This window comes from Schistocerca piceifrons, chromosome 4 (genome assembly GCF_021461385.2).
Source record: "Schistocerca piceifrons isolate TAMUIC-IGC-003096 chromosome 4, iqSchPice1.1, whole genome shotgun sequence".
Taxonomy (NCBI): Eukaryota; Metazoa; Arthropoda; class Insecta; order Orthoptera; family Acrididae; genus Schistocerca; species Schistocerca piceifrons.
This window is the reverse complement of record NC_060141.1, coordinates 837,377,416-837,400,635: the sequence shown is the minus strand read 5'-3', so window position 1 is coordinate 837,400,635 and position 23,220 is coordinate 837,377,416. Positions and strand designations below refer to the sequence as shown.

General features: G+C 39.8%; 1 protein-coding gene across 1 annotated transcript in view; it reads right to left on the bottom strand.

The window, feature by feature from the left end:
• LOC124795270 overlaps window positions 1-23,220 on the bottom strand; it is a 151,072-nt gene that overhangs the window by 5,721 nt on the left and 122,131 nt on the right. Inside the window, exon 7 of the mRNA XM_047259217.1 lies at window positions 7,559-7,783. The gene's annotated coding sequence lies outside the window, so the exon portion shown is untranslated. The remainder of the gene's footprint in view (window positions 1-7,558; window positions 7,784-23,220) is intronic.

The window sequence follows — 23,220 nt, the reverse complement described above, 5'->3', positions numbered from 1 at the left end:
GAACGAGGACTGACAAAGACATTCTCAACTCCAGCTTATATAGTGCACTGATAGTAATGCTGCGCATGCGTTGCAGTCGCAGAGACAGATAGGGCCACACCTCCCAGTGGCAGCGCCCTCGCTGGTGGAATTGCAATACTCAGCTGCCGTGGGTATCGTCACTGGCCGCAGCTATCGAACTCTTCTGGGGTCTTCGTCTCGAGCAAATTTCGGAGACGATGGGATTCCATGCATTATTCAATTGGTAACCACTGTCACGGTTCATTAGATTTCCCGCAATGCGTATTTCCACTGATTCTTTGATAATGGAGTCCAAAAAGTTTTTGCAGTGGCCAAAATCGAAGTTTTGTAGTACTCCATTGAATGTCCATTAGAAATACAATGTTCCGCAACTGCAGACTTACTGGCTTGCAGTAGGTGAGTGCATCGTTGTTGTTCTGTACAACACTCTTCCACTGTACGCATTGTCTGTCCTATTTAGGCCATACCACATTAACACGGTATTATGTAAATTCCCGCCTTCCGCAGTGACAAATCATCCTTCATCCATCCCAGCAAATCCGAAATCGTAGAAGGCGGACAAAAAACCACTTTCACATGAAAATGATTAAGAATCCTTGCTATCTTGAAGGAGATATTTCCGACAAAGGGAAGAAAAGCTAGGGACTTGGCTGGGACGTTCTCCTCTTTATCCACTTCCCAGTTCCTGGCTCTAGTTGAGAAGGCCCTGTTAATTTGCCGGGTCAAGCACCCATTGTCTCTGAACACCATCCTCAAATGTGCCAGTTCCATAGGCAAATTCTCTGCATCCGACACCGTGTGTGCCCTGTGTACAAGGGTTTTAAGTACCCCCACAGTCTGGGATGGGTGATGGCAACTTGATGAATGCAAATACAAATCAGTGTGAGTGGGCTTCCGATAGACAGAATGTCCCACAGTGCCGTCGCTCTTCTGTTTAACCAAAACATCCAGGAATGGAAGGCAGCCATCTTTCTCTAGTTCCATAGTAAATCGAATATTCTCATGGATGAGTTAACATGATGAAAAAACTCCATTAACTTTTCTTCTCTGTGGGGCCACACTATGAAAGTGTCATCAACATAGTTCCAAAAAACAGTTGGTTTACAGACTGCTGATTCAAGTGCTCTCTCCTCAAAATCCTCCATAAGGAGGTTAGCCACCAGAGGAGACAGAGGGCTGCCCATGGTGACACCGTCAGACTGTTCATAATATTCCTGGTTAAACATAAAATAAGTTGAGGAAAGAGTACTGCTTTGTTTCAACATAATGTCTGATTCAAACTGTTGACCAATTAGAATCAAGGAATCTGCAAGAGGTACTTTTGTGAAAAGGGAAATTACATCAAAACTCACTAGAAGATCCGAACTACTTAAGGGGGGTAGGACGTCAAACGAGCCGACTTTGAGCAGGAGAGGCACCACAGGACATTTTAATTTCCACTGTCTATACTTTTACAAGTAAATTCATAAAACTTTGTCAGCACGACCAGGAAGGATTCAGGATTCACACTCGTAGCAGCGGAAGTTAAAAAACGTGACAAAATAATTTTTTTTACATGTGAAATTTCATCATTTTTCCACTTACTATTGGCTGCATTTGTTGCTATAGGTACACTTTTCTTCATAAGTAAGAAAGACTGTTCGATGAATTTTGCACAGCATACAAACCGTACTTACAGCTGTCTGAAACTCTAGAATCTATTTAATTTTTGAAAAAATGAATGAGCTGTTATGTTTTATACTTTATGTTTAGAAAAAAAATTAAATTTTGTAGTTAATTATCTCAATTTTTACCACAGCTTTTAATAGATTTGGAAAATTCTAGAGTTTCATACACCTGTAAGTATGGTTTGTATGCTGTGCAAAATTCATCAAAGAATCTCTCTTACTTGTGAAGAAAAATGTACCTACAGCAACAAATGCAGCCAACAGTAAGCGAAAAAATGATGAAATTTCATACCTAAAAAAAAAAATCATTTTGTTATATTTTTGCACTTCCACTGCTATGATTGTGAATACTGAATCCTTCCTGATCATGCTGACAAAGTTTTATGACTTTATTTGTAAAAGTATAGACAGCAGAAAATAAAATGTCCTGTGGTGCCTCTCCTGCTCCAAGTCTGACGTCCTACCCCGCCTTAAGTGGAGAGCCCCCAGTCTATTAATAAAATCAGCAGAGTTCCGTATATGGTGTGAACATTTGCCAACAAATGGTCTCAACAAAGAAGCTAGATGTTTGGCTAAATCATATGTGGGTGCGTCAATATTACTGACTATAGGCCGTAAAGGCAGACCTTCTTTATGCACTTTAGGAAGAGCATACAGTCTCGGTGGTACACTCCTTGGTATATATCTGGTTTGTCTGTTGTTGTTTGTAAATGTGACAGGAATGGGTATCTCATTCCATAAGCAATGTGTAATCCCTGTTTCTCTAGTGTATTTGTTATTCTGTGTGTATATTAAATTGCGCCATTTCTTTCTGTTAGTTATGTCTGTTAGTTTGTGTTTCTGTGTGTGTTGTAGTGTCTATGGCATTTTTAGGTGTTTGTGTTCTCTGCTTGTTTTCATTTTTCTTTAGTTATATTTTGATTTTGGGGTTGAGTCTTTTGCACTATATGGATTTTATAAACATTGTTTGGCAATTAGTTGTATGGTTGTAGTTCTTTTTCATGGTTTTCTTGGCTGAGTGGTATATGTCATAGGGCTGATAATTTTTTATTTTACTGATAGTTGGTTGAAGCATGTGTAATTGTATCTGTGGCTCTTCGCTTTCTGAATATGTCAAATGTGTGCCTACTGCTGTCTCTCTTCATTGTTATATCCACGAAATGTATTTGATTTTGTGTTTCTTTTTCCATGGTGAATTGAATTTATTTATTTATTTATTTTCATGCTGTTTATGTCTGTATGAAGTTTATCTATTTACTCTGTTGGTTCATTCACCCTACAGGTTATGACATCCACAGATTTGTTGCTGTTGTTGTGGTCTTCAGTCCAGACACTGGTTTGATGTAGCTCTCCATGCTACTCTATCCTGTGCAAGCTTCTTCATCTCCCAGTACCTACTGCAACCTACATCCTTCTGAATCTGCTAAGTGTGTTCATCTCTTGGTCTCCCTCTACGATTTTTACCCTCCACGCTGCCCTCCAATGCTAAATTTGTGATCCCTTGATGCCTCAGAACATGTCCTACTAACCGATCCCTTCTTCTGGTCAAGCTGTGCCACAAACTCCTCTTCTCCTTAATTCTGTTCAATACTTCATCATTAGTTATGTGATCTACCGATCTAATCTTCAGCATTCTTCTGTAGCACCACATTTCGAAAGCTTCTATTCTCTTCTTGTACAAACTACACTCCTGGAAATTGAAATAAGAACACCGTGAATTCATTGTCCCAGGAAGGGGAAACTTTATTGACACATTCCTGGGGTCAGATACATCACATGATCACACTGACAGAACCACAGGCACATAGACACAGGCAACAGAGCATGCACAATGTCGGCACTAGTACAGTGTATATCCACCTTTCGCAGCAATGCAGGCTGCTATTCTCCCATGGAGGCGATCGTAGAGATGCTGGATGTAGTCCTGTGGAACGGCTTGCCATGCCATTTCCACCTGGCGCCTCAGTTGGACCAGCGTTCCTGCTGGACGTGCAGACCGCGTGAGACGACGCTTCATCCAGTCCCAAACATGCTCAATGGGGGACAGATCCGGAGATCTTGCTGGCCAGGGTAGTTGACTTACACCTTCTAGAGCACGTTGGGTGGCACGGGATACATGCGGACGTGCATTGTCCTGTTGGAACAGCAAGTTCCCTTGCCGGTCTAGGAATGGTAGAACGATGGGCTCGATGACGGTTTGGATGTACCGTGCACTATTCAGTGTCCCCTCGACGATCACCAGTGGTGTACGGCCAGTGTAGGAGATCGCTCCCCACACCATGATGCCGGGTGTTGGCCCTGTGTGCCTCGGTCGTATGCAGTCCTGATTGTGGCGCTCACCTGCACGGCGCCAAACACGCATACGACCATCATTGGCACCAAGGCAGAAGCGACTCTCATCGCTGAAGACGACACGTCTCCATTCGTCCCTCCATTCACGCCTGTCGCGACACCACTGGAGGCGGGCTGCACGATGTTGGGGCGTGAGCGGAAGATGGCCTAACGGTGTGCGGGACCGTAGCCCAGCTTCATGGAGACGGTTGCGAATGGTCCTCGCCGATACCCCAGGAGCAACAGTGTCCCTAATTTGCTGGGAAGTGGCGGTGCGGTCCCCTACGGCACTGCGTAGGATCCTACGGTCTTGGCGTGTATCCGTGCGCCGCTGCGGTCCGGTCCCAGGTCGACGGGCACGTGCACCTTCCGCCGACCACTGGCGACAACATCGATGTACTGTGGAGACCTCACGCCCCACGTGTTGAGCAATTCGGCGGTACGTCCACCCGGCCTCCCGCATGCCCACTATACGCCCTCGCTCAAAGTCCGTCAACTGCACATACGGTTCACGTCCACGCTGTCGCGGCATGCTACCAGTGTTAAAGACTGCGATGAAGCTCCGTATGCCACGGCAAACTGGCTGACACTGACGGCGGCGGTGCACAAATGCTGCGCAGCTAGCGCCATTCGACGGCCAACACCGCGGTTCCTGGTGTGTCCGCTGTGCCGTGCGTGTGATCATTGCTTGTACAGCCCTCTCGCAGTGTCCGGAGCAAGTATGGTGGGTCTGACACACCGGTGTCAATGTGTTCTTTTTTCCATTTCCAGGAGTGTATTTATAAACGACTTCCTGACATTTAAACCAATACTTGATGTTAACGAATTTCTCTTCTTCAGAAATGCTTTCCTTGCCATTGCCAGTCTGCTGATGGTCGAAGTAGAGAAGATATAAAATGTAGTTATTTTGCCCCTCAAATAGCAAAACTCATTTACTACTTTAAGTGTCTCACTTCCTAATCTAATTCCTTCAACATAACCCGACTTAATTCAACTACATTCCATTATCCTCGTTTTGCTTTTGTTGATGTTCATCTTATATCCTCCTTTCAAGGCACTGTCCATTCCGTTCAACTGCTCTTCCAAGTCCTTTGAGGTTTGCCGATGTCATTGTAATTCTATCAGAGACAGCAAAGATTTTATTTCTTCTCCGTGAATTTTAATACCTACTCCGAATTTTTCTTTTGTTTCCTTCACTGCTTGCTCAATGTACAGATTGAACAACATCGGGGAGAGGCTACAACCCTGTCTCACTCCCTTCCCAACTACTGCTTCCCTTTCATGTCCCTCGACTCTTATAACTGCCATCTGGTTTCTGTACAAATTGTAAATAGCCTTTCGTTCCCTGTATTTTACCCCTGCCACCTGTACCAGTAAACAATTATGTGTCATTTCCTTATGATGTTTTTATCAAAGAATGTGTTTTCTATGTGGCTGATAAATATGTTTGCCAATGTTTCTGATACTGACGATCACATTGAAAGGCCATCTTTTTGTAAGTAAAATTCCTTTTCAAACTGGAAGTAATTTTTGGATGTGATTGCTTGAAGGGTTTTGGTCTTTTCATGTCTGCCGGTAGTTTGTTAAATGTCAGTAGATTTTCTTCAATTAGTTTTATTGTGTCTGCACTGGGTATCAAGTTGTACATATTCTCTTTGTTGAAAATTATGAGAGGTGCTGTTTGTGATATGTGTAAGTCTTTTATTTGTGTTATGCACTCATTTGTGTGTTTCACTGTTCTGCTGCTCTTCATTTCATATTGCTGTGTTACAATTTTTTCATGTGTTTTGCCACATGGTAGGTAGTGCATTCATCAAGTTGATAATGGCCCTCACTGGAATAAGGGGTTTGTGAACCTCAGGTCAGCCTCTGAGTGTTGGAGATTTTGGGTTCTTCTGTGTTATGTGTTGTTTTTGTTTACCTGTGAGTATGTGTTTGATGTCTTTGAAATTGTTTGTTATGTGTGTCAGGAAATGTGCTGCTGGATTGGATTTCAGTTTTCTGATATTGTTCAAGGAGATGATGATGTGGCGTAACAAGCTTGCTACGCCACACCGGGAAGGGAGCCGAAAGAAAGGCACGCGTACACACACGCCGACCGGCGTCAAGTCTGGAACAGGATAACTATTGAATGGTAGCAAGAAAAGTACGTAGCTGCTTTATACTTAACTTTTATTCTTTGATGAATACAGCGTTCTTCTTGAGACATTTATACGATAACTCTCAAACTAGGTAAGGCTAATGGCGCCTTGCTAGGTCGTAGCCATGGACTCAGCAGAAGGCTATTCTAACTGTCTCTCGGCAAATGAGAGGAAGGCTTCGTCCGTATTGTCGCTAGCAATGTCGTCCGTACAACTGGGGCGAGTGCTATATCGTATCTCGAGACCTGCCTTGTGGTGGTGCTAGGTCTGCGATCACACAGTGGCGACACGCGGGTCCGACTTGTACTAAATGGACCGCGGCCGATTTAAGCTACCACCTAGCAAGTGTGGTGTCTGGCAGTGACACCACAGATGAAATCTTTGATTTTTTTTCTATATATTGCTCTTCATTGATCAGTACTGTGCTGCTCCCTTTATGAGCTCTTCTGACGATGCTTTAATTTAATTTCATTTTATTATCTACCTGTCAATCATTTATACGAATATGATGTTATTAAGGTGTAGCTTTCCTGTTAATTTCTTAGTTGTGTTGTTTTCTGTTTGAAGTTTGTTGGCGTCATTTTAATTCTGACAGAGGAAAGGTTTGCTGCTGACATTATAATCCTGTCAGAGGGACCATATGACTCGGAAAAGCAGTTTAACAGGATGGCTACTGTCTTGAAAAGAGATTATAAGATGAACATCAACAAAAGTAAAATGAGGGTAATGGCATGTAGTCAAATTAAATCAGGCAGTACTGAGAGAATCAGATTCAGAAATGAGATACTAAACGAGTGAATGAGTTTTGCTATTTGAGCAGCAAAATAAATGATGCTGGTTAAAGTAGAGAAGACGTGAAGCAGCAAGTGAAAATATGAAGAAAATCACTTCTGAAAAAGAGCTTAGGAAGTCTTTTCTGGCTGCAGTAAAGCCTCATATAAATGTGAAACATGTAAAATAAACAGTTCAGATAACAAAAGAATAGAAGTTTTTGAAATAAGATGGTGCAAAAGAATGCTGTAGATTAGATGGGTAAATCGAATACCCAAGGAGAAAGTAGACAGAAACTGGGGAAGAAAAATATTTATGGCACAACTTGATTAAAAGAAAGGATTTGTCAGTAGGTCCCAACCTGGGACACAAACAAATTGTCAGTTTGTTATTGGAGGGAAGTACGGTGGGTAAAAACTGTAGAGGGATACGATGGTTCAAATATGTGGCTGGAAGACAGCCATTTCCAACTGGAATGTGTCTTCAGGATGTCATACTGATAAGCAGTGGCATTAAAGCACTGTCCCATTCTGTACCACTTCTTGGTATGTTCTATACTTAGGAACCCATTGCCAAACACACAGTGTGAATTGCAGGGTAATCTAACAGGTGTAGATCTTTTGTTACCTGAGATTGACGAGCTTTTCTGGAAACTTTTCAAAGGGCACTCCAGCGACAACGGAATAATCGAATGTCAGGCAGCGCACACCTGACAATTCGAGGATGCTGCTCACACCCGGTCGTAGCATCGCAAAAGCCATATTTTCCATTCGAAGCGTGTGAAGTCGCGGCAGCCCGACGAGGTAGGGGAACAGGGCCCCGCCGAGTGTTCTGCAATCTGTCACGTCCAATCTGAAACAAACCACAAGTGTGCTGTCGTTTATTTGGGGACAAGCTGGTAGAGAAAATTGTAATGGATTTTACTTCCAGTTGTTGCCAGCAAAACAGAGAATCTTTGATGGAAATCAAAAAATTATGAATATCTTCAAGTAAAAGCAATTAAACTCCAATACAATGTATCGGTTTAGTGCATAAGTTCGTAGCATTTTTCCATAAGTTTAATAAACACAAAAGACACACATAACAGTCTTTAGTCGTCAATAATATGTTCTCCATCACTATTTACAACGTCTGGGGTAACATTTCAGTTCTGCAGCAGTAGAAATCATTTGGTTTTGAGGCAAAGAACTTGTTGAGCCATGTTTGAAGCACATTTTCATCCAGAAATGAATTTTCTTTAAGGTTGTTTGATAGAGAGTAGAAAAGGTGAAAACTGAGGGTGCAAGATCAGATGGGTGTGGTGTGACTTCCCAATCCAATTCCTGTCAGTCTAGCAGAATGCAGGCATGTATTATTGTGGAGCAGCATCACTTGACCCCATCTTCCTGGTCACTGTTCTCAGATTACATCTGCAAGATGTGTCAGTTTTTGACAGTTATCGTCAGCAGTGACTGTTACACCTCGGGGAAGTACACCCCTCCGTTGCCGTTCCACCAGATGCATAAAATTATTTTTTGTGGATGTGCACAGGTCTTTACGCAGGGAGTTGCTGCTTAATTTGGGCTCAGCCTCATTTCTTTTCCTTACGTTATCATAAAGGAACCTTTTCTCACCACTAGTCACGATACATGATAGGAATGGTCAGTGTTGTTCACGAGCCAGTGGACGATAAATAAGCAGAGACGCACATATGGCTACCCACTGATTTTTGTGATTTTGGCTTGGACCATGTGGTATCCATGCAGCCAATTTTTGAACCTTCCCCCCTGCATGCAAATATCATATGATGGTGAAATGATCATAGTTCATCACATTTGGCAGTCCTCAAGAACACCAACCTGGATCATTGTGGATTCAAGCATCTGAATGATCATCATCAAACCCTGAAGGTCTTCCTGAATGTGGAGAGCACTAATAAGAAAATGATACTCTCTAAGGACAGGCATAGGGCAAAATGTCTTCTTGTACTTTAACATATGTATCTCCAACAATATGACAGCTAAAATACTAAAACTTGAGGCTATTATGTACAACATAATGCTTGATATTCTGTGCAGTTTTTGGTTGACAATGCATGATGACAAACAACTTATAAGGATTTTATTTTTCAATTACCATTGTTTAGCCAGCCGCAGTGGCCATGCGGTTCTAGGCGCTTCAGTCCGGAACCGCGTGACTGCTATGGTCGCAGGTTCGAATCCTGCCTCGGGCATGGATGTGTGTGATGTGCTTAGGTTAGTTAGGTTTAAGTAGTTCTAAGTTCTAGGGGACTGATGACCTCAGATGTTAAGTCCCATAGTGCTCAGAGCTATTTGAACCATTTTGAACCATTATTTCTATAACCTTTTCTCGTAAACTACTCGAGCAATAAAAGTGGAATTTCACAGTTTACATCTACATAAGTGGCTAATAAAATGTGTGGAACCGATTTTTGTTTAAGGTCGTAGTTGCTTTGAAATTAATTTTTCCGTTTTGTGTTACCAGGGACTGCTCTATATTTCTCAAATTTTAAAGGAGAACTTTTCTCAGAGAAAATATAATGGAAAGCTGCTGAGCAGGATTATTCAGTAATCTTAAGAACTACAGCAAATATCAGAATGTTAGCTTTTACAGTTCCTGAGAAAAAGGTACATTATAGCTAAGAAAAGTCAGTTTATGGCAATTGACATTTAAACTTTTTATTTAAATTTTTGACAATATTGGTGTACATCTAGTGACTAATGATGTCCATGTCCTGAATCTTTTTTTTCTTCCTCGTCTTCCTGGAGTAGCAGGCACGTCTCATGCACACATGACTGCCGACTGCAGCATCTCGCTGTGTGTATGCGTGTGTGTGTGTGTGTGTGTGTGTGTGTGTGTGTGTGTGTGTGTGTGGGAGGGGGGGGAGGGGGGGGGGGCGGTTGGGTGGGCCTGTCTGCAACTTACGTGTCGTGTCTTCTTTAAGGCGAATCGCAATCTGTCTTTTTCTACATTGTTGATACTTCAAATTTTGCATTTTTCTTTCTGCTGCCTGAGCTTTCTCCAGTAATGCTTCATCAATGCTTGTGTGCGTCTCGAGTGTGAATGCACCTGGACGGAAGGCCGGTCTCTGCATGCGCTTAACCTTACCTGCATTTCTACTATCGAATGCTAGACAGACATCACATGCAGGGATGTTCACAACAATTGAGGATACAAATAGTGTTTTTGGACAACGCATCCAAACAAGGTGATTCTAGTTCTCATTTACATTCTGTATTTTCCCGTGTACACATTTTTTCAGCAGTTCAGGATTGGCTAGATACCTGAAAGTTAGTTTTATAGCATCTAAAACAGCAAGTGGCAAACAATGTTTGTTAGTGTATGGCTTTCCACTGGCTTCTGCCTGAAGATATTTGCATCACTATATGTCACAAAGGGAATGTTGAGGATCACCATCTGTGGAAAGTCTATGAAAGAATTTGCCCACACGACTTGCACATTGTTTCCACACTACGAAGTTACCCCCGATGGGTTTTTTGTAAGTGTGAACTTCCTTCTAATTTCTTGCCTTTAATTTCTTTCTTCAATTAGAGTAGTCTACCCCCCATTCACTTTTGAATATGCCACACACAGTCCAGGTTTTCAAATTTAGTTTTTGTGAGCCATAACAATTGCTCTCTCAAACAGTCTTAAAAGCACTGGAAGGTCCATTACCTAGAAACTTCACATAACTAACACCATATTTTTCAACTGACCTCTGGAATATTAGTTTTGTCCCCGCTGCTTCCATTCCACCACTTAGCCCCAAGTTTCTTGCTGCATACTTTCTTGTGCCCCTGCTGCCACCTTTCTTCTTCACTGCCATCATTGTTCTTTCTTGTGTCACACTGAGAGCAATACTTGCTCATTACTTGGAAGACTAAGATTTTCCCTGTATCTACACTAATGACATGTTACACCACGATGTAGTGTATTGCCCCTTTTCATCCAGGTTTCATCACAAGAGACTCACAATGTCTTTTTCCCCTTCATTGTTAATGTCTACAGCTTCCTCAATAGCTGCTTTCATATCCTTGCACTCAACTCCAAGAGTACTGAAAAGTGTTCTGTTGTAATCACTGATCCTAGATACTAGTGCAGGCAAGTTCAAAAATGGTTCAAATGGCTCTGAGCACTATGGGACTTAACAGCTGAGGTCATCAGCCGCCTAGAACTTAGAACTACTTAAGCCTAACTAACCTAAGGACATCACACACATCCATGCCCGAGGCAGGATTCGAACCTGCGACCGTAGCAGTTGCGCGGTTCCCGACTGAAGCGCCTAGAACTGCTCGGCCACACCGGCCGGCAGGCAAGTTCATCAAGCCACAAAACAGATTTGTGCCTTCTCTGCCTACACCTAAGCATCTCATGCCACAACTCAATCTTGTATTCACCTCATACATCTTCCCGTGGAGAGCAGAAGTCTTGAACTGAACAGCGTACTTACAAACTTTACACTTTATTATTATCAATTACTTAAAATGCTAATACGGTCACTGTCACCGTACAGTGCCCACAGTTACCTTATGCACGTGAAACAATCATATAGGCAGGTATTTCTAAATCCACTGGGAAACTCATCTATGGCACAGCATCATCATCCTCGATGAACTCGGTGACTCTGTCGAAAATTGTACTACACCCTTTGGAATAGCGTCTGCAGCACTGTTATTTAAATTTCCTGTAACTTTTACAGGTGAAATTTGACGTTTCCTCACTTTATTGAATATGCATCCACTAATAGAATGTTGTCTACTCCCGGGGCCTTGTTTCGACTCAGGTCTTTTAGTGCTCTGTCAAACACTTCGTGCAGTATCGTATCTCCCATTTCATCTTCATCTACATCCTCTTCCATTTCCATAATATTGTCCTCACGAACATCGCCCCTGTATAGACCCTCTATATACTCCTTCCACCTTCCTGCTTTCCCTTCTTTGCTTAGAACTGGGTTTCCATCTGAGCTCTTGATATTCATACATGTCGTTACATGTCGTTCTCTTTTCTCCAAAGGTATCTTTAATTTTCCTGTAGGCAGTATCTATCTTACCCTTCGTGAGACAAGCCTCTACATCCTTACATTTGTCCTCTAGCCATCCCTGCTTAGCCATTTTGCACTTCCTGTCGATCTCATTTTTGAGACGTTTGTATTCCTTTTTGCCTGCTTCACTTACTGCATTTTTATATTTTCTCCTGTCATCAATTAAATTCAATATTTCTTCTGTTATCCAAGGATTTCTACTAGCCCTCGGCTTTTTACCTACTTGATCCCCTGCTGCCTTCTCTATGTCATCTCTCAAAGCTACCCATTCTTCTTCTACTGTATTTCTTTCCCCCATTCCTGTCAATTGTTCCCTTATGCTCTCCCTGAAACTCTGTACAACCTCTGGTTCTTTCAGTTTATCCAGGTCCCATCTCCTTAAATTCCCATCTTTTTTGCAGTTTCTTCAGTTTTAATCTACAGTTCATAACCAATAGATTGTGGTCAGAGTCCACATCTGCCCCTGGAAATGTCTTTGAGATTTAGGAACCAGGTTTTAAATTGTGTCTTACCTTTATATAATCTATCTGAAACCTTTTAGTATCTCCAGGGTTCTTCCATGTATACAGCCTTCTTTCATGATTCTTGAACCAAGTGTTAGCTATGATTAAGTTATGCTCTGTGAAAAATTTTACCAGGTGGCTTCCTCTTTCATTTCTTAGCCCCAATCCATATTCACCTACTACATGGAGGAGTACAAGGACAAATTATCGATTTTTCCTTTTTTGTAAGTGAAGTACTCACAGTGAAATGTATTCCTTGGTACTATTTGTGTATAGACATTCTGACAAACATTAATCATAAAGGGCAATCAAAAAGTTCCCATTCGAAGGCCGTACAGTCTGGGATTGCAATTGCGCAAAATGGCTGTGAGCACTGAGGCAATCCTCCCACCTACACACCAAGTCGAAGGCACCTGCTCGGAAGAACACCGTGTCCTGCTACGCAGAGAAGTCCGTAACTGCCTGCCGCACACCTTCGTCCGGCAGGAATTGTCGACCTTTCGGGGACTTTTTTAAGGGACCGCCGGCAGGATAATCGAACAGGGAGAAATTGGGACTGAAGGGCAGGTGCTCGAGTGTCTCCCACTTATCTCTAATGGGTGAAGCCAACCTCCTAGATCAGCTGGCGTCTCGTGCCAAACTGTCACAGGCACGGAAGTTGGTGTACGATTCCTGAACTGTGGTTTTCAACAGATGTGCTGCCCGAAACACATTCTCTGTTCTCTGACTGGTGTTTGTCCTTCAGCAGCTGAGAAAAGAACAGCAGCACATTGGTCCAGTTTGGACACATTTGGTACTAATATTGCCACGGCACACTTTTTCCGCACACGTGTCAGGAAGACACGAATGCCTCACTAAGCTGTCCCTACACATCAGAGCTCATATATCACCGTCGGACATGTGCTGTGTCGCATATACACTACAACAGTGCCCTCGAACAGAAACTTTTTGATAACTTCTTCTGCAGTGACAGTGGTAGCGGAGGTACCTTCCACTGCAAACTATAAGGTGTCTTGCAGATTGCAGATGTAGAAATGACTTTACAGAGATCTGATTTGCTCGAATAGTTTGATTATTGTAAGAAATGTGAAAGTAAGACGAGCTTCTCTCTTTGTATCTTCACTCGTCTGGGAAATTACACTGCTTTCCATTAAAACTGCAACATCAGGAGTCTGGCCATTAAAACTGCAACATCAGGAATGAAAACAAATACCACTTTTCTTATTGTGGGTCTGGAGTATAGTAAGAACATACACTATTATATTTTAGGTGATTTGAGGGAATACATTTAGTAGGGAGGCGTCACCTCAGGTAGCATCAGCGGCTCGACTCTGACCTGGCCGTACATCGAGCTGGCTCAATGAGGAGAAAATGCTGAGTGCCGTAACTTAAACTTTGCACAGTGCAAGAGGAGTCAAAATAAGCTAACACATGTCTAAGCTTATTCGGGAAAACAACAGTCAAAGTTTTTTAGCTACTTTACGTGTGTGTCTTTTAGAGCACAGTAATCTCAGGTGAAATGGTATCACAATGGCTAGTGATGCAGCCTCTCAGTTTTGTGCCCCACGTTCAAAACCCAATTACTGCTTTTATTTATTTATTTATTTCTTTTATTTATTTTACATTTATCTACCCATGTCCATAGAAGATTACTACATGATGTTTCTTATCAAGTTAAGTATACAAGGGCATTATACTAATTGTAAAATTATGACTGTGTTTCACAATAAGTGTCATGCGTTTATTATATAGTATATGTGTGTACAATATTTTCAGGCGTTACAATCCTTTTAAATGCCCACATTCTTATATTTCGTTCTTATAGCAGTCCTTATATTAATTATTATATTTTATTCTTACATATGCTCTGTGCCAGAGGTCATCAGTCACAGTGGTGGCACGATATTCTCTCAGCAGCCTGTGGCCAAATTTATGAAACAGACTAGAGGTGCGGAGAACTCACTGGCCACGGCAACAGCTGACTGCCCTCTGGATTGAGGTGATTCGGTTTGCGCATTATGTTGTCAGAAGATGTTCCAGAGACCTCAAAAGTCATGTCACAGGTCAGAAAAGTAAGAAATTAACAGACGTAATCTTGTTATGTACTTGAGGCCACCTCGTACTATTGTGCCAGGTGTCAGGCTTGAACGAGTACCACAAATGTTATCTTGCAATGCTTCTTCCTCCTCTCGACCTCCACATGTTGATGCGTGTATCTTCAAGTGTGCTCAGAATGGGGACTTTTATGGAAAAATGATGCGGTTTCACTCCTGTGACCACTGTCCTTGTCAGACACACTGCTACCGACACATCTCTCATCGCGTCCATGTCAAGGGAAGCCGTGACGACAATTGCCGTGTCGTGACATTCCAGAGACCTCAAAAGTCATGTCACAGATCAGAAAAGTAAGAAATTAACAGACGTGATCTTGTGCCCCCTACATTGTCCCACTATCCACGTCGTGTACTCGTCCTGCTGCAAATGACCCGTAAACCGACTTGGCAGACGTGATGTGGCTCTACGACCCTGCGAGGCTGAGGAAGCGATAAATCTGTCCTCTCGGACATTATCATTGCAGACATAGTGTAATGGTACTTTGACTTCCGCGCCTCCGCCAATACAAAGATATAATTTACGATCGGGCACGCAGAAGAGAGCTGCGCCAGCGACCAATTTTTATAAATAATTTTGTTCGTCTTTTTAGTTTTGCGTAGGTTTTTGTTTTTAAGAACTAATTAAGGACTCTCTCTCTTGTCTTGATACGAAAGACGTGTATTTTTCAGCGATGTGTTGAATGTGCTTTTGGGTGGAAATTAAAATTAAAATTACATTACAAAGCGAGGTTGTTTCAATAGTGATTCGAGGGAGTTATCATCAAATTTGTAAACTGATCATGACAGTGGCAACTTGAAGAAGTTTTCAACAGACGGAGAAAAGTGAAAGACGGGTCATCCTACAAGAGAAATTAGGAGGACAGCCATGAAGACTACATTGTAATTAATACTGCGTGTCTAACAAGATTATAAGGTAAATTTCAATTAGTTTCTGATGCTATTTCCGTACAGTCGCTTTTTGTAGTGTTGCCGACCCGGTCTGCCATGCACGGTCAAATTACAGCACGATCTCAATCAATAATACGAAGTCCGCCCTATCCGTAACTGAAACCACCAAAATTCCAAACCCAATCAGATTTTCTATTTTCTATTTTTCACGGCAGAACCCCGAGGAGAAGGGCACACTACAATTGGCGTCCTGGTGACAGGACTTGCCATCTTCACATTTGATACAAGTGCAGTTATTATAAATTTTGGACATTTTATCTAATTTTAACCACTTAATAGCATCAGAAAATGAATTTGGACTAAGTCCCGTTCATTTCAATTGTAATGTTACATGCATGAAATTTACAACAATATTGGTTTCCCTGTTATTAATTTGTGTTAATTTTCATTTTCATGCTGAGGAAATTAATTTGGTAAAAAAAAAAAAAAAAAAAAAGGAAAAGGATAACGTTCCATAAAATAATTTGCACGGACGCGAAAGAAAAATTTTGGATTGAAAACTGTATATTTGACGCTACATTTGCAACATAAGACTGAAGAAAAAAAAAATTGGTGAGTACAGAAATTTACATTTTTTCCAGTTTCAAGCAGCCATCTGTACTCCCTTTATTCCAATCCATTTATTTCGAAATTATTTTTTCAAATTGTAGTTAAAATTGATTTACTACTATTATTGCAAATGATAAGTGAAGAGCATATTCGCAGTCATTTATTTGTGAGAGGGAAATTTCAGTACCAGTTTAATAATTTAATTTCTAATTAGAAATCATATAGAAATATCCATTTCCATAAGTGAAATTTCAGATTTCAACATATCATATTTAAAAATTTTTTTTTTTTTTTTGCCACTGGAAAATTTTATTTGCAATTAATTACGAAAATCGCAAGATGGACGCTAGACGCGTAGAAATTGTTTCCGCGGACGAGCTTAGTGAAAGTGACACATTGCAAAACATGTCCGACAGTCAAATGAAAATTGAACATAATTGTGAGGATGTTCAAGACATAATTTTACCGGTTCGATTAAGACAACAACCCCTATATTTAAACAGATATACAGGCGAATGGAGAGTGAGTACTACGCGACAAAACATGACATTCACAATGTCAACTTCAGAACCAGACATCAATCAGTCACGAAAAAATGACGAAACTAAGACACAGGACTCTGACATGCTCAACCAGATTCTGAAGTTACTTGGTGACCAAAACAGAAAATTGACACTTTAGACAAAAGATTTGATGCTTTAGATGACAATTTAAAACGTGACATTGGGAAATTTGACACTAAATTCGATGAACTGACACGGGACATAAAACAAAATTCTGAAAAACAATCGAGACAAATTGCCGACTTGACAGAAACCAGCAGTAGTCTTGAAAGGAAATTTACTGACTTATCAGACAAGGTTACGAGACAATAAAAGGTATTTGTGGAATTCAGTGACGAGACAAAAACAGACTTACAATGATGTAATGAGAAATTGTTAACAGTAGTTTTTGAACAACAGAAAACCAGTACCCAAGTTGACGAATTACGACAGACACACAATTCCGTAAAAACAAACCAAGAACACTTAGACCTGACGATTACAGACCTTTCAGACAGATTAAATGATGTAACATTGGAGCAGAAATCCTTACAGGAAAATTTAGAACAACTTGAAGACAGAGCAGATGTAGCATCTTTAAAGAATGACACAACTCTAGCAGAGAAACTTGTACATGAATGCAAATTATGTGATGATTATTTAGATGAGAAGTGTGAGACAATGACACAGATCATTTTAGATAAGACAAAGGAACAAGTAAAGGGAGAAACAGATAATATTCAGAAAGAGGTACGTAAACTTAAAGAAAATGTAATACCAAGTTCGTCAGTGATACCAAAACCCATAACAGGCAACCAAAACATAAATGAGAATCATAATAATGCTAGACCCAGTACACAGCCGAAAATAGAATTACCAATGAGTGATACAAATCCCAATGAACCATTTTCAATGCTACCACAAGATCAAAATTACTATCAGACATCACCACATACTATGCACAGGTTGACACAAAATGCAGGACCCATAATACCATCGGGAGTAGCTGATGAAACATTAGTACGACATGGATACTTTCAGACATTTTCATGTGATGAGAAAGACAAAGTGCATCCGATTGTTTTCATCCGCTCTTTTGATGGTATTTTCCTGAGACATTGGTTAGAAGCCAATAAAATTCGATATGTTACAAATTTGTTACGTGGAAGAGCAGCTAAGTGGGGAGCAGCAATGAAAAGACGATGTTAAACATTTGAACAGTTTGAACAAGCATTTCTTGAGGAATTCTGGTCGATCACAGAACAGCAAAGTTTAAAACGAGAAGTATACAATCCAGAAATTTACAACCCGAAGAAAGAGACTTTACGTCAATACTTTGAACGCTACCTAGACAAAACATTATATTGGACAAAACCAGCAGATTTACCAGATGTAATTAGAACACTTAAAAGCCACTTACCATTTCCTTACCGTGATAAATTAATAGGAGTGTCCGAGGACAACATAAAGAATTTTTTTAGTTATGTTGATGAGATAGATGTTGTTTGCAGAGATGAGATCAGGAATTTCAATCAATTGTATCCGATCCATCCAAGCAATTCACGTACGCACAACAGAAATGACAGAGGCTATTGGAATCCGCCTCTGACACCACAACAAAACACTCAAAGAAACAATTCGCACTACATTAGGACAAATCCATTCAATATTAGGAGAAACAACTCGCAGCATTGGCAAGGAAACAGTAATTATTACTATAATGGTTATCCGAACAGTAATTACAATCAGAACAATAACAGTTATATTCAAAACAACAACAACAGAAGAAGGAACCAAAATCATAGAGATCAAAGAAGAGAGGATAACAGGTACCATCAAGGATATTTTCAGAGAAACAACATCCAAACATGTATTGCAGGAATAACAGTAATGACAATACCAGTTACAGTCATGGGCGAAATAATGTATGGGGAAATCACAATGGACCACCGCCACGACACATGCAATACAGCAACCCTCAATTCCTACCTAACGAAACTCCCAATGCGACGCGAGGTAATGTCAACAACCAAACAGCTGATACTTGGGTGACGCGTGACAGAAATGTAAATATTATTGAGTTGGGCAATGAACCCAACCCGCAACAACAACCGAATTTCCCGGAAAACGAACGACGACCGAGCTAAGCGCTCGAGTTACGGTCGATAGGGAGCAGAGCGCAACGGAACCGACGATTTGTTTTCTCCGATATGAGGACAGTAAGAAAATAGAAAAAGAATTATATCAGGATGTAGATTTTAATAGTACCAGTAAAACGAAGAAGATTATTCAGGCTATAACACGAGTTATGATTGGTAGTTATGAAGTGGAAGTAATGTTAGATACAGGAGCAGCAGCAAGTGTTATTTCAATGTCCTTATATAATGAACTCAAACAAATAATAAACATACAAACATTGCCAGTACAGAATTGTCACATTATAAGTGCCACCGGTAACAAATCAAAGAATGTGAAATTTCAAGTGCTAATTAACTTCACATTTTCAAATATACCACTCAATTACAGTTTTCTGGAAGTAGACAAATTAGTTATGCATTGCATATTAGGAATTGACTTTTTGAATGAATATCAAGCAATCATAGATTTAGGAAAAGGGAAATGTCATTTAACCGTAAACCAACAACAACTGACAATAGAGTTAACACAGGGTAGAAACTTAAACAGTAAACAAGCTAAATTTGAACAGTTACATTTTATGTATCCAACAGCAACAAACATATGTGATTTAACTTTTAATGAAGCTGTATCTCAGGGAATTAAACCTAATGATTTATGTGAGAAATGCACAGAATCTGAATATCTGACGAAGGAACAACAACTTGAATTACTTGAAGTTTTGCAGCAATTTGCTGAGGTATTTGTGGAGAAACCTGGAATTATTAGAGGCTATACTTATGAGATGGATGTTAAACCACACAAAACATACTGTAGAACATCATATAATATTCCTTGGTCAAAGAAACCCGCAGTTTTGAAAAAGATTGAAAAAATGCAAGCTTGGGGTATCATTGAAAGGTCACATTCACCATATTGCAGTCCGATACTAGCAGTTAATAAAGAGGATGGTAGTGTAAGGTTAGTGCTGGACACACGAGAAATTAACAAAGTTATAATCCCAATCAACACACGACCTATAAATTTGGAAGAACAACTTTTAAAATTTCATAATGTACAGTATTTAACCAATATCGACCTCCGCTCATCATTTTGGCAGGTGAACCTCCATAAAAGCAGTCGTAAATGAGGGACGTAGTTATCAATTTTGTGTTCTACCCTTTGGTCTACGAGTGAGTGCTGGAGTATTTATTGAAGCCTTAGATGCTGTTCTTGGACCACAATAGTTATCGCAAATCACAGTTTATGTCGACGACATTGTCATTGCCACCACTACTTGGGAAGAACATGTAAATCTTTTGAAGCAACTTCTGACTAAATTTTCTGACGCAGGTGTCACTATCAATTTATCAAAGACGAAATTAGGGAGGAGAGAAATCAAATTCCTTGGTCACATCATATCAACTGAAGGCATTTATCCAGACTCAAGAAAAATTGATGCAATAAAGAATTTTCCATCCCCACAGAATCGTTAACAGCTCAAAGCCTTTCTTGGTCCATCTTCATTCTTCAGGAAATTTGTACCCTACCACCTTCTTAACAGTCCACATCTTCTATCTTTACTCAAAAGAAATAATATTTGGAAATGGACAGAGTTCTGTCAGACAGATTTTGAAGCAATTAAGAATGCTTTAGTTAATGCACCGTTGTTATGTCATCCTGACATGATGTCAGACTTTTGCCTAGTAACAGATGCAAGTTCCTACGGGCTCGGAGCATTTTTATTCCAAATTCATGTAGAAGATGAACAAACAGTCATCAAACCTATAAGTTTTGCTAGCCCCACGCTCACTGAATGCGAAAAGTCATATTCAGTGACTGAGCGCGAAACACTTGCCATAGTATGGGCATTTCGCAAGTTTCGCTACTTTCTATGGGGAAAACGTACTAAGCTTTATACTGATCATAAAGCTCTTTCTTTCCTGCTATCATGCAAGTTATTACATTCACGTCTTGCACGCTGGTGTGCATCACTACAAGAATATGATTTTGATATTATATATATAAAAGGAGAATCCAACATTATAGCCGATGCTCTATCTTGTTTGCCACAAGGCCTAAAAGAATTTTCAGATGTGACAGAACAAACATCAGATTTCAAAATTTTACTCATGTATGACGGCACATTTGCACCTTACTACAAAAACATGTGCAGGAAGTTAGCCATATTGCAGGACAATGATACCAGGTGGATCCAGATAAAGAATAAATTACGTGCAGGAACAGACCCACATCTTGAAAAATATTACACATTACACAAAGAAGTATTATTTCACCGACGAAACCCTGAATCACAGCATTGGTGTGTTTGCTTACCTGAAGCTCATGTTGATGATTTTATTTTATTTACACACAGAACTTGGGGACACTATGGTGTAACGAAATGTACAGATAAGATTATACAATATTGCTATTTTCCAAATTTAAGGCGAAGAGTATTGAGTAATATTAGGAAATGCATCATATGTCAGAAAGCCAAATATTCTAATCACACAAGCATGAATGAATTGCACCCAAATCATACCTAAGAGGCCATTACAGCTAATTTCTTTAGATATTGCAGGACCCTATCCACATGCACGTGGAGGAATAAAATACATCCTTGCTGTGTTAGATGTTTTCACAAAGTATTTAAAATTATATGCTTTATGTTCAGTTTCTACCACTGCTATTACCAGACGTCTATTAACAGATTATTTTGTAAGAATAGGAAAACCTGAAGTTATGATCACGGATAAAGCAGCATATTTTACCAGTTTAAAATGGAAGACTTTTATTGAAGAACAGAATGTTAAACATATTTTAATTTCAAGATTTCACGCAGCAGGAAACCCAGTAGAAAGAACATTTTGAGAATTTGGACAGTTTATGAGAACACGGACACCAGAGAAGCACACAAAATGGGTAGAATACCTAGCACCATTTGAAGAAATAGTGAACAATTTAACTCACATTTCTACTGGATACACACCAACTGAATTAATTATGGATAAAACAGAAAGAAATTAATGGACAGACCCTCTACCTAAATTTACAGCAACAACAAATCATGTTAGTTTAGAAGAAAAGGTAAGACAAGCTTACACAACATTATGTGACAAAGCTACTGAAAGAAAGCAGAAATATGACAGAGGTGTCAGGAAAGCACAAACATTTCAAGTTGATGAGTTAGTTTTACTAAGAACACATCCTAAACCCACAAAACTGAAACATTTAAACAGGAGATGGCAGATCTTATACTCTGGACCATACCGAATTGCAAATATTCCACACCCTGGCTGTTATTCATTAGAATATCCATTAACACATAAACCCAGAGGTCTACATCCACACAGACATTTGAAAAAATACATACAGTAAAATGTTAGCTAATGAGAAGAAGATAATTAATATGATATACAGTTATGATGAGCCTACATTTAAGTTATACAGATACTTACAATCTAATGAATGCAGGTAAGTCTAGAAAGCAATGTGAACCATCCAATAGCTAATAAGATATTTGGTTATAAGAGGAGTTGCTATTGAGGCATATACACATTAGAGGAGGCAAAGAACTGAACAGAATTATTTTCTTTAGGAGGCATGTGATAATAGTATATATATATAATGCTGAGGAATAAATATATGTTATTTTGTGAAGAATGAATAATGGATAGGTGAGAATGTTATGAGTAATTGAGAATATGTTGAGCGAGGAGAAACTAGATTTGAACGCTATATCACATGTACTCATGGAATACAGAATAAAAGTAGTGGAAAGAATACTATTTATTGAAAGATTGGTATGCCTGAGATAATAACTTATGTGATGTCTTATATATTCTTATAACTAAAGGTGAAAGTATAGATTTATGTGGAAAGAATTATTTACAGCAGCCACTGTTGGAAATATACCAGTAGATTTAAATCTATAACACTTTAACACTAATCTAATGGGAACTTGTAATGAAATTTTTGGAGTTATGTAGGCTTGACACTTCAGATTGGAAGAATTATTTAAGAGAACATATTTAGCAGTCATCTAATGACATAATTAAAGCTCATCTACTGAACTGAACTAATGCACCATTAAATAGAAAGGAGAATAAGGAGAAAACAAAACGTCAGTCCTGTGTTGCGGCTCATACTCTCATCCCTCCCTGAGAAAAATTTATACATGTTGATGAAATATTTGACATTATATAATTCGTGATTATCTGACAGTATGGAGAGACATACACACATATTTATTTATGAATAGAATTTTACAGGTACCACAAGGTAAATACAGAATGGATATACAGCATGGAACGCAGCAGCAATTATCTAAGAAGATTTATTTATTTATTAAGTAAAACATTTATTTATATTGGTTGATACTCATGAAAGGAAGGAGATGAACTACACAAACTTTATAGGAACATGAGTGAGTGACTTGAACTATATATATATATATATATATATATATATATAT